Source organism: Oryctolagus cuniculus, chromosome 7, assembly GCF_051225735.1.
Source record: "Oryctolagus cuniculus isolate XC-2025 breed Fujian yellow rabbit chromosome 7, ASM5122573v1, whole genome shotgun sequence".
NCBI lineage: Eukaryota > Metazoa > Chordata > Mammalia > Lagomorpha > Leporidae > Oryctolagus > Oryctolagus cuniculus.
Window position 1 is genome coordinate 159,872,651 of NC_142873.1, and position 13,302 is coordinate 159,885,952.

General features: G+C 49.7%; 1 protein-coding gene across 2 annotated transcripts in view; it reads left to right on the forward strand.

Annotated features, from left to right (window-relative positions):
• The first annotated feature begins 1,145 nt into the window (after positions 1–1,145).
• Positions 1,146–13,302, forward strand: part of RERE (arginine-glutamic acid dipeptide repeats) — a 439,397-nt gene continuing 427,240 nt past the window's right edge. For both annotated transcript variants that reach the window (XM_070079330.2, XM_070079333.2), the window contains exon 1: positions 1,146–1,687. The gene's annotated coding sequence lies outside the window, so the exon portion shown is untranslated. The remainder of the gene's footprint in view (positions 1,688–13,302) is intronic.

The following is a 13,302-nucleotide window of genomic DNA, read 5'->3' on the forward strand; positions in this document are numbered from 1 at the left end:
CAGATGGAAGATCTCTCTCTCTCTCTCTGCCTCTCCTCTGTGTAACTCTTTCAAATAAATAAATAAATCTAAAAAAAAAAAATCGGTGAGTGTATTATTTTGAACCATGTTTCATTCCTTAATTATTCTCGCAGGTACAGAGCTTAACTCCATTAGGAAGAAGGCGTGGTACAAGGCCCCAGATAAGCGTCTACAGATTTACAAATCAACAATAGGTTGAGGATTCACCCTGGCTTCACCCAGTGAACAAGCTGTGCGTCTCAGATACTGGTAATCATAATGAAAATCTGCAGACCCTCCGATCCTGTGATTTTACTCGGAACAGAACAGGAACGCTTGGCCTGCCCCGATTTCTCCTATACAGCATCCTGCACCCTCCGTCGCCTGCCAGCCCTGGGGAGGCGGGACGGGGTAGTCTGTGCTCTTCAGAAGAAAAAAAAGGGATGTCTGGCTTTTCCTTTTGAGGGTTTTTCCTCAACCTTACGGCTCGGAGCGGCACCCTGCTCTGTCCCTGAAATCCCCGCCGACCCCGCGAGGTGGTCCCTGCGCCTCGGAGGAGACTTTTTAATCCCGCTTTCCGAACACGCAGCCCGAGCACCCCGCGCACCCCGCTTTTCCTAACTCAGCTCCCGTCACACACGATTTAACCGCCGCGGAGCCTTCCCACCGGCCCCCGCCCCACGGACAAGACCCCGCGACCGCAACGTCTAAAGGGCACGCTGCGACCCGGTAACAGCAAGAGCGACGGGAACCCCGCCACCCCCGCCGCCGGCCCGCCCCGCCCGGGAGCGCGGCCTCGCACAAAGACGCGCCCCCGAGGGGAGCCCGGCCGCCGCCGCCCGCCGCGCGCGCCACGAGCCCCGGGCCGCGGAGTCGCCGCAGCTCGGCCTCCCGCCCGCCTTCGCCTCTGCTCATTTGATTAAAAAGGACGGCGGGCGGGAGGGGGTCGCGGGGGGAAGGAAAAGGAAAAAAAAAAAAAAAAAAAAAAAAAAACCACCAAAAAAAAAAAGAAAGAAAGAAGAAATCCCGCCCCTTCGCCCGCCCTCCGCCCCCCATTGGCCCGGCCCCCGCGCGCGTCATGCCTGGACGAGCCAATGGCGAGGCGCAATACTGCGAGGTGGGCCGGGCCCGAGCCGGGAGTGGGCGGCGGGTCGGTGCAGCAGCCCCGCCGCGGCTCCGCCACCATCGCGGAGGTGCCGCTGCTCCCACAGACGCTCGCGAGCCGCCCCCCGCGCTCCGGAGCCTCCTCTTCCTCCCGCACGCCCCGAGACGCTCGCCCCGCTGGGCCTCGGTCCCCGCCTCCTGCCCCTTCTTCTTCCCCATTCTCGCTCCCCACGTCGTCTCTGCCTCGTTTTCTCTCCTAGTTGAGGGAGAAAAGAAAAAATCACCATCATCCTGAGGGAGCCCCCCTCGCCCTCGGAAAAACAAAACCAGACATGGTCCTGGGCTCCCGCTTCTGAAGGATTTGCCGGCCCGAGGCGGAGGCGGCCTCGTCTCAGGTCGCGGGAGAGGTCACGGCCGGGCAGCCCCGCAGCCCTCGGCGCCCCGTGCCCGCGGGCCGGCCCCTCTCGGCCCCGCGCCCCGCGGCCCGCAGCGCCCCCGCGGCCTCCCGCGCCGTCCCCGCCGCTTTCCCCGGGAGCTGGGCCGCGGACACCTCCCTGTTGATGGTGTAGCGCGTTAGGGGCAGGTAAGTCTCCAAGTTGCCTGCGCCGCGTCGGGTGCTCTCAGCGGGGCGGGCGGGGAGGGTCGTGCGGGGCGGGCCGGGGGTGGCCGGGGGTGGCGGCGGATAAAGGGCTGCCCGGGCCCGGTGGCCGCCCTGCGAGCCTGGCCTCGTACTCCTGCTCTCGGTTAAACTGTTCCATGTGACCGAATTACTGGCTGAACTGCTGGAGGGGAGGCGGCCGGGGAGCGAAGCCGTACGTTTCTCGAATGTTTGTGGATTGAGGGGTCTTGGGGGCGGACTCTCGCCCAAGTATCGTTTTCACGTTGGAAGATCCCCTCTTTGTGTGCTGAGCCCCTGGCTCTTTGGTCTACGGTTTTACAAGACACTTGCAGCAGGATGGGATTCAGTCTCGTGTTTTAGTTCTGCTCCTGGAAGCAGGGCGGCTTCTATTTATCAGTATCATTATTATTTTGTTAGGCTTGTGGAAAGAAGATAAGGAGTTCTACGTGTGTGTGTGTGTGTGTGTGTGTGTTGGGGAGGGCAAGGGATCGCAGGTTCCTTTGAAACTGGTTGCTGGAGAAGTTGCTGAAAGGAAAACAAAATGATTCATTGTTGAATTGTCATTTCCCTCTGTCTCTTTTCCAAGGTTTGCTTGCAATTTTTCTGGATTACAGACTTCAAACACTGATTTAAGCAAAATGTGTCCTTGAGAAACTGGGTGCTTTAAATGTTTCAGTGTGTGTTGCTATTTTAAGGGACATTTAGAAAGTAGTTTTGTATGAATCCTGAAATAGCTTCCTCCAAAGCAAAATTTTAAGCACAAAAAAAGCTAAGTAGGAAAAGGGTGAACTTGGTGCATTACAAAGCAGACGTTTTCAGGGGGCAGAAATTGGTGCACCCCCTGTTTAGATTTGAAGCGGCTTGATAATTGCTTTCCGTCTAAAGAGACCGTTTTGTCTGGTGTACACTGGTTTCTTTAGTCTCAGCCTGGTGGGGGAGGGGAGGGAGGATGGATCTGTACAATAATAAAATCGTCTGTGGGTAGATATTTCCTTCCATGGCTGGGCTTGCTGAGTTAATTCCACTGTAAATTAGAAGCCACTTTTGATTTCGACGGCCTGGCCTGGGTGGAAAGCTGGCTTCCAGCTCTCTCTGTTGTTGTTGAGGTCTAAGGGAAAAGAGGCACGCACACACGCACACACACACGCACACACACGCACACACACACAATACCAGGCTGAGGGCGCATTGTTCTTCCACACACACACTCATTCTCTCTCCCATATTTGGGACTAGGTTTGCACAGGCAAACACAGCTCTTTTTGGGAGAGAGGAGGGAAGATGGGGGGGGGAGGGTGCTTTTCTTTTTCAGCTTTCTCTCACCCATCCCCTGTCTGGTCTTTTTTGCAGCCCTGTGAGGCGGAAGAGTAGGTTGGAAACTGAAGGACACTCATGAACATGCTCAGAGACCCCCTCCCTGTCCCCCTCTCTTCCCTGCAGCCCTGGCTTCTGCTGGTTTTTGTGCATGTACAGATAAAATGCTCTTTCTGTGTGGCGGCCTTCCTAGTGCTCCTTGCGCCTGACTTAGTTAGGGACAGGGGTTGGTTCGCTGGACTCTCATTGTAGTGACTGGGTCGGCCTTGTCTTTTCAGTGGGAATACATTCTCTCTGTTAGAATTACAACGATCGTGTTTGAGGTTACTATTCAGCAAAGTGGCGTGGGTTCTGAGCTGTTGGTGGCCTGACCGTCGGTTTGATGGTCAGGTTTGCTGGCGGTGGAGCTGTCAGTGTGCTTGTTGTTTTTGTAAGCAGAGGTGTTAGGTCTGTTTTTTTCTGTTTTGAGGGCAAGTGTAGAAGCTCCTTTGAACACTGGCTGGTCGGGGACAGCTGAGGGTCCACCTGGGGTGAACCCTGCTCTGCCCTGGGGTGGAGGGGGCTGTGGGTGCTGTGGGCTGTGGAATAGCACCTTCTGCTGGCTAATTGCTCTGAAGGAGCCGAACGCAGAGGATGGGGGAGGGGATTAACGGCCGAGGCTTAATGATTTTCTTTTAAACATGGCTGTAGTGCCTTCTGTGAGTGCCTTTTCCTGAGCTGCTGATGCGTTTGCCGGGCAGAGTGCACCGAGTGTTCTGCCGTCTCTGGCTGCGCGTGGACAGCGGTTTGTTCTCTCATCTGAAGTATCTACACTTGTGCCTCCCAAAGCTTACTTTGAGTTCCTACTCTTCCATCTTTTATGAAAAATACAGTTTGTCTCAAAATAATAAACAGAATAATGGGGCTTATTCGTATTTCAGGAAACTCTACATACACTAGCCGTCTTTTAGAAAGTTTTCAGTGTTGTTAGTAAAGTGAAATCCTAGCACCGGACAGGGAGGTACTGCTCAGGGATTTAACCCGGGGAGAGCAGGAGTTGGGGTGAGGGAATCTGACCAAAAAAGGACAGCTTTGTGTGCGTTGTAGGACTGGATTGTGATAATATTTTCATTAGTCACATAAACAGAAAGAATTGTCTGATAGGGAGACTTATAGATTAGATGAAAAACATAAAGAAATGTGAAGTGAATGTGGCTATAGATGAGCTTGGAAGAGGCCCAGTTCTTGCTCCCAGACTTCCAAACCAGGATGCAGTTCAGACAACCTGCCTGCTAGACTCCTAGAAGGGTGTCATGATCGCACATCCTAGCCCGGCTCAGTTGTTTTAAAGTAATGAGCTGTTAGGTTTGCGGTGGTGGTACCTGGCACTCCGGGTGTGGGATAGACTTATATTCCAGACTGGCTGCTCCTAGGAATGTGGCTTCTGACTCATTTCGCTTCCAAGACTTGAAGTGTAATCTCTAAAATTGTGTATCTTTTGCAATGAAATGTGAGCAGTTCAGATGTGCCGTGGGGATGGAGTCGGGTGACCTCAGCCCAGTATGTTCTCTGCCAGTGTGGTGCTGCAGGGGTGCTAGGGTAACCAAGAACAAGTTACAGCAAAAAGATGATCCAAACCAAGGAATAAAATGTACCAGAAACTTCTTCAACTTTGACTTGCTGGTCAATCAAAAACAATTTAAGAAGATAAAACACGATACTTATTATCAGGTCCTGAAGTAATTGTATGTAATATTGAACTGAAATATGCCAGGTGCTGTAAAAACACAGATGAGTGAGATCTGTGCCCCTTCTGAAATGCTGTCTGTGTGGAATATTATTATGGGCTTAGTAAGCACCCATTACTTTAAAATTAGTTTTGAATCTTTAACATCTTGTTCAAATCTCAGTAATCAAAAAAACATTCAAGTAGTAAAATAAGTTGTATATACCAAGTTCTTTTGGGAATAGTGTGCTTTTCTACTAACTGCTTTTGGCAGCTACTTTTGCAGTTGATTTGAAGGTTAAGATAGCAGAAAATTCAGATGTTTAAGTGAGTCATTAGTGTAACCTAACTGTGAACTTCATTACACACACATCGACATACTGAAACAATGCACTATTGTCTTACATAATCAGTGTGTGATAATGCTGTACCCTACTTGATCATAGTTTTTTTTTTTTAAACAACCAGGAATTGTTCTTGAATAATATTTAAATGATTGTTAATTATTGGTATCTTGATAATTATCCCAAACTTGAAGCTTTGCTTATCCTGTTTAAGTGTGATTTTGGTGAGCTTGTTCACTTGTGATTGGTTTCTTGTCTAAAAGAGTTCTAGGATTCTTATTTAAATGATAAGTGTGCATTTAAATATTTAATGTGCATTTAAATATATGTTAGAAAATTGCTTAGATTGCATAAACCATTTTAATGAACATTTGGCCAAATAAGCGTGCATGAATACTGAAAATACTTACTAGTTTCATATTTTAGTTGGAATTGTGACTTGTATAATTTATTGGTGTGCCAAGTACTGTTAAGATATCTGTGTCCCGGCTGGCGCCACGGCTCATTAGGCTAATCATCTGACTTGCGGCGCCGGCACACCGGGTTCTGGTCCCGGTCGGGGCGCCAGATTCTGTCCCGGTTGCCCCTCTTCCAGTCCAGCTCTCTGCTGTGGCCAGGGAGTGCAGTGGAGGATGGCCCAGGTACTTGGGCCCTGCACCCCGTGGGAGACCACGATAAGTTCCTGGCTCCTGCCATCGGATCAGCACGGTGCGCCGGCCGCAGCACGCTGGCCGCGGCGGCCATTGAAGGCTGAACCAACGGCAAAGGAAGACCTTTCTCTCTGTCTCTCTCTCTCACTGTCCACTCTGCCTGTCAAAAAAAAAAAAAAAAAAAAGATATCTGTGTCCCTATGTTATGTCACTAAATCAGATAGTACTTTTTTTTAACATACTAATATCCAACATTTATTGAGCTAAGTTCTTTTTTTTTTCAGAGAGATTTTTTATTTATTTATTTGACAGAGTTGCAGACAGTGAGAGAGAGAGAGACAGAGAGAGAGAGAGGTCTTCCTTCCTTTGGTTCACTTCCCAAGTGGCCGCAGCGGCTGGCGCTGCGCCGATCTGAAGCCAGGAGCCAGGAGCAACTGGGACTAGAAATGGCGCCCACATGGGATGCCGGCACTGCAGGTGGAGGATTAACCCAGTGTGCCATGGTGCTGGCATCTGGAGCTGGGCCAGTCCGGAGCCAGGAGGCAGGAGCTTCGTCTCCCACGTGGGTGCAGGGGCCCAAGCACTTGGGCCATCTTCTGCTTTCCCAGGCCACAGCAGAGAGCTGGATTGGAAGTAGAGCATCCAGGACTTGAATTGGTGCCCACATGGGATGCCAGCACTGCAGGCGGCAGCTTTATCTGCTACGCCATAACTCTAGTCCCCAGATAGTACTGTTAATATATGAGGTTTTTTGTTTTTCCTGTTTTTGTAAAATGACCTGTTTGTGTGCCAGAATAGAATTGTTTTTAAGTGGTAAAATTTGCCAGTATATCACAGCCATAAGCACATATATCTAATATTTATTTATTTATTTATTTATTTATTTTTGACAGGCAGAGTGGACAGTGAGAGAGAGAGACAGAGAGAAAGGTCTTCCTTTGCCGTTGGTTCACCCTCCAATGGCCGCCGCGGCCGGCGCGCTGCGGCCGGCGCACCGCGCTGATCCGATGGCAGGAGCCAGGAGCCAGGTGCTTTTCCTGGTCTCCCATGGGGTGCAGGGCCCAAGCACCTGGGCCATCCTCCACTGCACTCCCTGGCCACAGCAGAGGGCTGGCCTGGAAGAGGGGCAACCGGGACAGAATCCGGCGCCCCGACCGGGACTAGAACCCGGTGTGCCGGCGCCGCAAGGCGGAGGATTAGCCTAGTGAGCCGCGGCGCCGGCCTAATATTTATTTATTTGAGAGGTAGAGATACAGCTCCCTTTTGTTGGTTTACTCCCCAAAAGCCTGCAGCAGTCAGTGTTGGGCCAGGCCAAAGCCAGAAGTTGAAAACTCAATTTGAGTCTCCCAAGTGGGTGGCAAGATCCCAGCTGCTTGAGCCATCAGCTGCTGCCCAAGTTGGAATCTGGAGTGGAGCCAGGGGTTGAGCCCAGGTCCTCTGGTGATACGGGATGTGAGTCTCTACCTACAAGACTAAATTCCTGCCCCTCCACATGACCTTTAACATGTTTAAAGTATATTTTATTTGAGAGAGAGAAAAAAAAACACAGAAACCTCCCATCTGCTGGGTCATTCCCTAAATGCCTGGGAGACGGAAACTCATTCCAGGTCTCCCATACAGGTGGCGGGGACCCAACTGCTTCAGCCACCACAGCTGCCTCCCAGGGTAAGCATTAGCAGGAAGCTGGAATTAGAGCTGAGGTGGACTCAAACCCAGCACTCTTCAGTGGGATGTAGGCATCCCAAGTGGCACCTTGATTGCTGTGCCAAATGTCCACCTGCTTCCCCCTGCCTCCCCAGTGACTTTTTCAAGGGCTTTGGAACAGAAAGTCTTGCAGGTCATCCCAAGTATCGGGGAAAACTGGAACAGAAATTTGAACCGTAAGAATCAGACCTCACAGGAGAACAGAAGCTCAGGTTTGGTGTTTTGGTGGGTGCTCAGCTGGCATCCCATACACCTTGTTGCTTCCCTTGCAGGCGGTTTGTTGAGTGTTTCAGTGCCAGGACTCCGGTTGTTCAGGCTGTGTGTAGCAGTGGGGACAGTACTCCAGGAGGACACTGTTGTTGGCCTGGCCCAGTGTGAAAGAGCCTGCAAGCAAACCTGGTGCTCAACGTCTCTTGACAGGGCCCGGAAGCAGCAGGGAGAGGCTCTCCAGAACCGGCATACGGCTGTGCACACACTCAGCAGGGCACGTGTGGCACGTTCACTGGCACGCACACCTGTCCCCCAGGCTCCCAGAGGCCTGACTCCTGACCCCCTTCCTACTTGAGGGGTCGGGAACTGGGGAGTGCAGTGTTGGGGGCCATGAACGTGTGTGGGCTGGACAGAGTTCAGGGGAGTTTGGGCACGTGCTGGTATGCCTGCCTCCCTCCCTGCCAGAAGCTGGCTGTGCTGGGTGGTGGATCCATTCAAGAGCAGCTTTGCTAGGACCAGGAGGCTCTGGTCACTGCAAGAGAAGACATTGGATATGCAGAAACATCATTTCAGTGAGTTTAAACTGCTCCTCATTAAACTCAGGGCCAGTGTGCCTGTTTTGTGCAGGTCACCCAGTGTGACAGTCTCAGGCAGGGCTGCTACCTGGTTTGCTCAGGGTGTGTAACCCTGTGCTACTTTAAACATTTTACAGAGGGGAAGGGGCTCCCTTCTGGCAGAAGCTCTGAGCAGCCTTGGCTAGTCCTTTGCTGTTAGCTCAGATGTTTTCCCTCTGGTTTCTTTGTGTCTTTACATTTCTGCTTCCTGTTCTAAGGATTCCTTTTATAGGTCGTTGTCACCATTGTTGGTTAAGGGTTTGGAGTCAGATTACCTCATAATCCGCCCACCAGCCCTCCACATGGCTTAACTCCCCCCCCCCCCCTTTTAAGATTTATTTTTTAAAGGTTTATTTATTTACTTGAAAGGCAGAGTTACAGAGAGGCAGAGGTAGAGGCAGAGAGAGAAAGATCTTCCATCCACTGGTTCATTCCCCAAATGGCCACAACAGCTGGAGCTGAGCCGATCTGAAGCCAGGAGCCAGGAGCTTCTTCCTGGTCTCCCATGCAGGTGCAAGGGCCCAAACACTTGGGCCATCTTCTACTGCTTTTTCAGGCCATAGCAGAGAGCTGGATCAGAAGCGGAGCAGCTGGGTCTCAAAACTAGTGCCCAAATTGAGTGCGGCACTGCAGCGGTGGCTTTACCCATTACGCCACAGTGCCCGCCCCTTAAAGATTTATGAATATATTTAAGAAGCAGAGTTGCAGACAGATGGGGAGACAGAGAGAAAGGTATTCTATCCATTGGTTCAGTCCCCAAATGGCTGCAAAGGCCAGAGCTGATCTGATCTGAAGTCAGGAGCTTCTTCTGGATCTCCCACGTGGATTCAGGGGCCCAAGCACTTGGGCCATCCCCCACTGCCTTCCCAGGCCATAAGCAGAGAGCTGGATCAGAAGAGGAGCATCTGGGACTTGAACCGGTGCCCACACGGAATGCTGGTGCTGCAGGTGGAGGCTTAATCTACTATACCACAGCGCTGGTGCCATGGGTGCTTACCCTTTTACTTTAGCTCACATTGAAGGACAGTGGGAGCTGAGGGCATGGGGGCATTCTGAGCTAGGTGGCCTTCTGTTGTGTTCCATCATGCTTTTCCCATCTTCATCTTCCCTGACATCTGGCATGCCTGTTGTTGCTTTTGACACCTTATTCTAACAGTTTACGTTGCTTCAAGAAACTACATAGTCACAACTGGTAGTCAATTATAATCCCCTTTTTAGGTGAGATAATTTTATTGCGTTGCGACCAGTTGGGTAGTGAAACAGCGGATGGAAGACCTCTCTCTCTGCCTCTCCTTCTCTCTCTGTGTAACTCTGACTTTCAAATAAATAAATAAAAATAAAAATAAATAAATAAAAAGTCAGTTACACACAGAGAAGTCTTCCATCCGCTAGTTCACTCTCCTGAAGGCTGCAACGGCTGGAGCTGGGCCGATCCGAAGCCAGGAGCCAGGGGCTTCTTCCAGGTCTCCCACGGGGGTGCAGGGGCCCAAGGACTTGGGCCATCTGCTGTTTTCCCAGGCCATAGCAGAGAGCTGGATCAGAAGTGGAGCAGCCGGGACTCGAACCGGTGGTCATATGGGATGCTGGCACTGCAGGTGGCGACTTTTACTCACTATGTCATAGCTCTGGCCCTGTCTGTACTAGTTTTCTTCTCCTTTTTTTTTTTTTTTTTAAAGGTTAATTTTATTTATTTGAAAGGAAGAGTTAGGGAGAAAGGGAGAGACAGAGAACGAGGATAGATCTTTCATTCCCCAAATGGCGACAATGGCCAGGGCTGGGCCAGGCTGAATCCAGGAACAGGAGCGTCTTCCAGGTCTCCCATGTGGGTGCAGGGGCCTAAGGACTGGGCTGTCTTCTGCTGCTTTCCCAGGTGCATTAACAGGGAGCTGGATTGGAAGTGGAGCAGCCAGGACTTGAACTGGTGCCCAGATGAGGTGCTGGTGTTGCAGGTGACTGCTTAGGCCATTATACCACAACACAGGCTCCTGTACTAGTTTTTGCAAACTAGTTTGCAGGTTTTGCAAACCAGTACTTGTCAGGGTGTGACATGATTTCTTCTCCACCTTGCACACAGGCCATTCTGGAGTACATTGGGTTGTTGCCTTCATCATCTCTCCTTCCATATCAATCAGACCAGTCAAATCAATGTTTTCCTTTTTTTATGCTATTATGTTCATTCAAGATTTAATCACTTAATTTTTGGGCTACTGTAGTCAATTGTATAAGCACTGGCAAGAATCTTTCAACAAGTAATAAACAAAAACATGAGCTTAACACTGCAGTTCCTTGGGTAAGCCTCACAGGTATGAAAAGATGAAGAGAACAGCTTTCTAGAGATGACTTGTTGTTTGGCCATTGGCTACACATAACTGTTAAAAGATAAAGAAGCAAAATGCTACAGGGCTGTGTAATCTGCTGCTGAATGACAGATTGCCTGAAGCCTTAGTGACAGTGCAGCGAACACTCTCTCGCAGTCTCTGTGGCCTAGCTGATGGCTCTGGCTTAGGGCCCTTCTGAGGTTGCAGTCAAGATGTCGGCTGAGGCTGCACTCATCTGGCTGGACCTGGTGGGTTTGCTTCCACTGTGGTTCAGTCGAATGGTTGTGGGCAGGAAGCCCCAGTGGTTTGCCACATGGGCCTCTTCACGACATGACATTTGCTTTCTCCCGGAACAGGTGATGAGAGAGAGGAAGCAAGGAAGGAGCCTGTGTGCTTGTTATGACCTAGTTTTGGAAGTCAAAAACCATTACTTCCTCCATATTGAGTTAGTTAGAAGCAAGTCACTAAATCCAGTCCATGCCCAAAGGGATTAGGTTCTGCTTTTTTCTTTTCTTTTTTTTTTTTTTTTTAAAGATTTATTTATTTAGTTGAAAGGCAAAATTACAGAGAGAGTGAAAGGGAGAGGCAGAGAAAGAGCCAGATCTTCAATCTGCTGGTTCACTCCCTAAGTCGCTGCAGTGGCTGGGGCTGGGCCAGGCTGAAGCCAGGAGCCTGGAACACCATCCGGGTCTCCCACGTAGGTGGCAAAACCATCACCTGCTGCTTTCCCAGGCGCATTAGCAGGAGCTGGATCAGAAGTGGAGCAGACAGGACTTGAACTGGTACTCATATGACATGCCAGTATTGCAAGTGTTGTCAGCTTTACCTGCTGTACCACAACTCTGGCCCTGTAAGATATCCTCTATCTGTGGGTTAACTCCCCACATGCACGAGAGAGAGAGAGAGAGAGAGAGAGAGAGAGGTATTTCCTTTCTGTTGTGTCATTTTCCACGTGTCTGAAATAGCCAGGGCTGGCCAGGCTGAAGCAAGGAGCCAGGAACTCACTCCAGGTCTCCACATTGGTGTCAGAGATCCAAGTACTTGAGGCATCACTTGCTGCCTCCCAGGGCACACATTAGCAGGAAGCTGGAAGCATGAGTGAACTGTGATGAAACCCAGGTCCTCTGAATAGGGCATGCCCGCGTCACTGTGCTGAATGCCTGCTTGTGAGCTCCACTTCTCGGAGGGGGAAGTGTCAGGGAATTTGCAGATGTTTTAAAACTAGTGTAGAGGTTCAATGCAGAGAGATGTGGCAGATTGAAAGGTGTTTACCCCTTGATTAGTTATCTTCAGGCCGTGCTTTACAGTGACTGGAGGGTAGTTGCTGGTTCTCGGGAAGGCGACGTGGTCGGAGCCTGACCTCATTTGTCTTCAACCCCCTCCTCTTGTGGAGGTACCATCTTTTCTACCTCTTTCTGTTCTTACGTCAAATCTAATGAACTGCATATAAAACTGCTTAGGAGGGGCAGATGTTTGATGCAGTGGCTAAGATGCAGCTTGGGACATCTGTATCCATGTTGGAGGCCCTGGGTTGGAGTTCCACTTTTTTGCTCCCGATTCCAGCTTCCTGCTACTGTGAATCCTGGGAGGCAGCAGGTAATGGACCAGCTCAAGTGCTTGGGGCCCTGCCACACACACGGGAGACCCAGACTGAGTTAAAGTCTATCTTCCTTTCAAATAAATAGATAAGTAAAAACAAAAACTTAAAAACAGTTGTGCTTGGGACATACTGCCTGACGTTTTTTGGTTTGTCCACTTCTATTTTCTGCTGTTTAAGTATCTTCAGCGCTTTAATTTTTTTTACCACTTTCTCTTTAAGTTATTTTATCATTCATATCTTGAGTTAATGCTTATTACCTTCCTTTATATTTTAATGCCAACCATGTTCTTTGTGTCAGATTGAGAACTTGAAAGGAGAAAGTTTTTGTGTCCATACTTGGAATTAAATGTATTCTGAAAAAACATTTCATTGAATCCAAGATACTGTCGTTTGTAAGATGCACAGTTATTTTATGTGTACTAAGAAAAGAATACTGCCAGTTAAACTGTGTGAGACCAGAGACTTTCACATAGTGTGCATCGTGGAATCACTGAAGTAGGGTCCACTGGCGCAGGCTTCCCCACGACTGTCGTCCCTGGGAAGCTCATTTGAAGGTGGACTTTAAAGCAGATGGTTTTCTCCCACAGGAACAGTGTTTACGAATTTTATTCTTGCCCAGGTAGTTGGCGTGAAGAACCTTCACTATGGCCAGTAGTACAGTAAAAACAGAGATAGTGGGCGGGTGTTGTACTTTAGTGGCTTAACCCATTGCTTGCCATGCCTGCATGCCAGATGCTGGTTAAGGTCCTCGCTACTTCAGTTCTGATCCAGCTCCCTGCTCATTTGCTTGGGAGATGGCAGGTGATGGGCCAGCTGCTTGGCTCCCTACTCTCTACATGGACAGATTCTTGGCTTTTGGCTTTGGCCTGGCCCAGTCCCGGCTGTCGCAGCTATTTGGGAGAGCAAACCAACAAGTGAAAGATCTCTCTCTGCCTTTCAGATAAAAACTATGAGGCATAAAAAAGGCGTAGTAAAAAAAAAAAAAAAAAAAAAAAGATGGTACCATTAATCTGGAGTCATTAGAGTTAAATTATATTCTAGTTTTTTTTTTTTTTTTTTAAAGATTTATTTATTTGAAAGAGAGAGAGAGAGAGAGATCGTTCATCTGCTGTTTCACTCC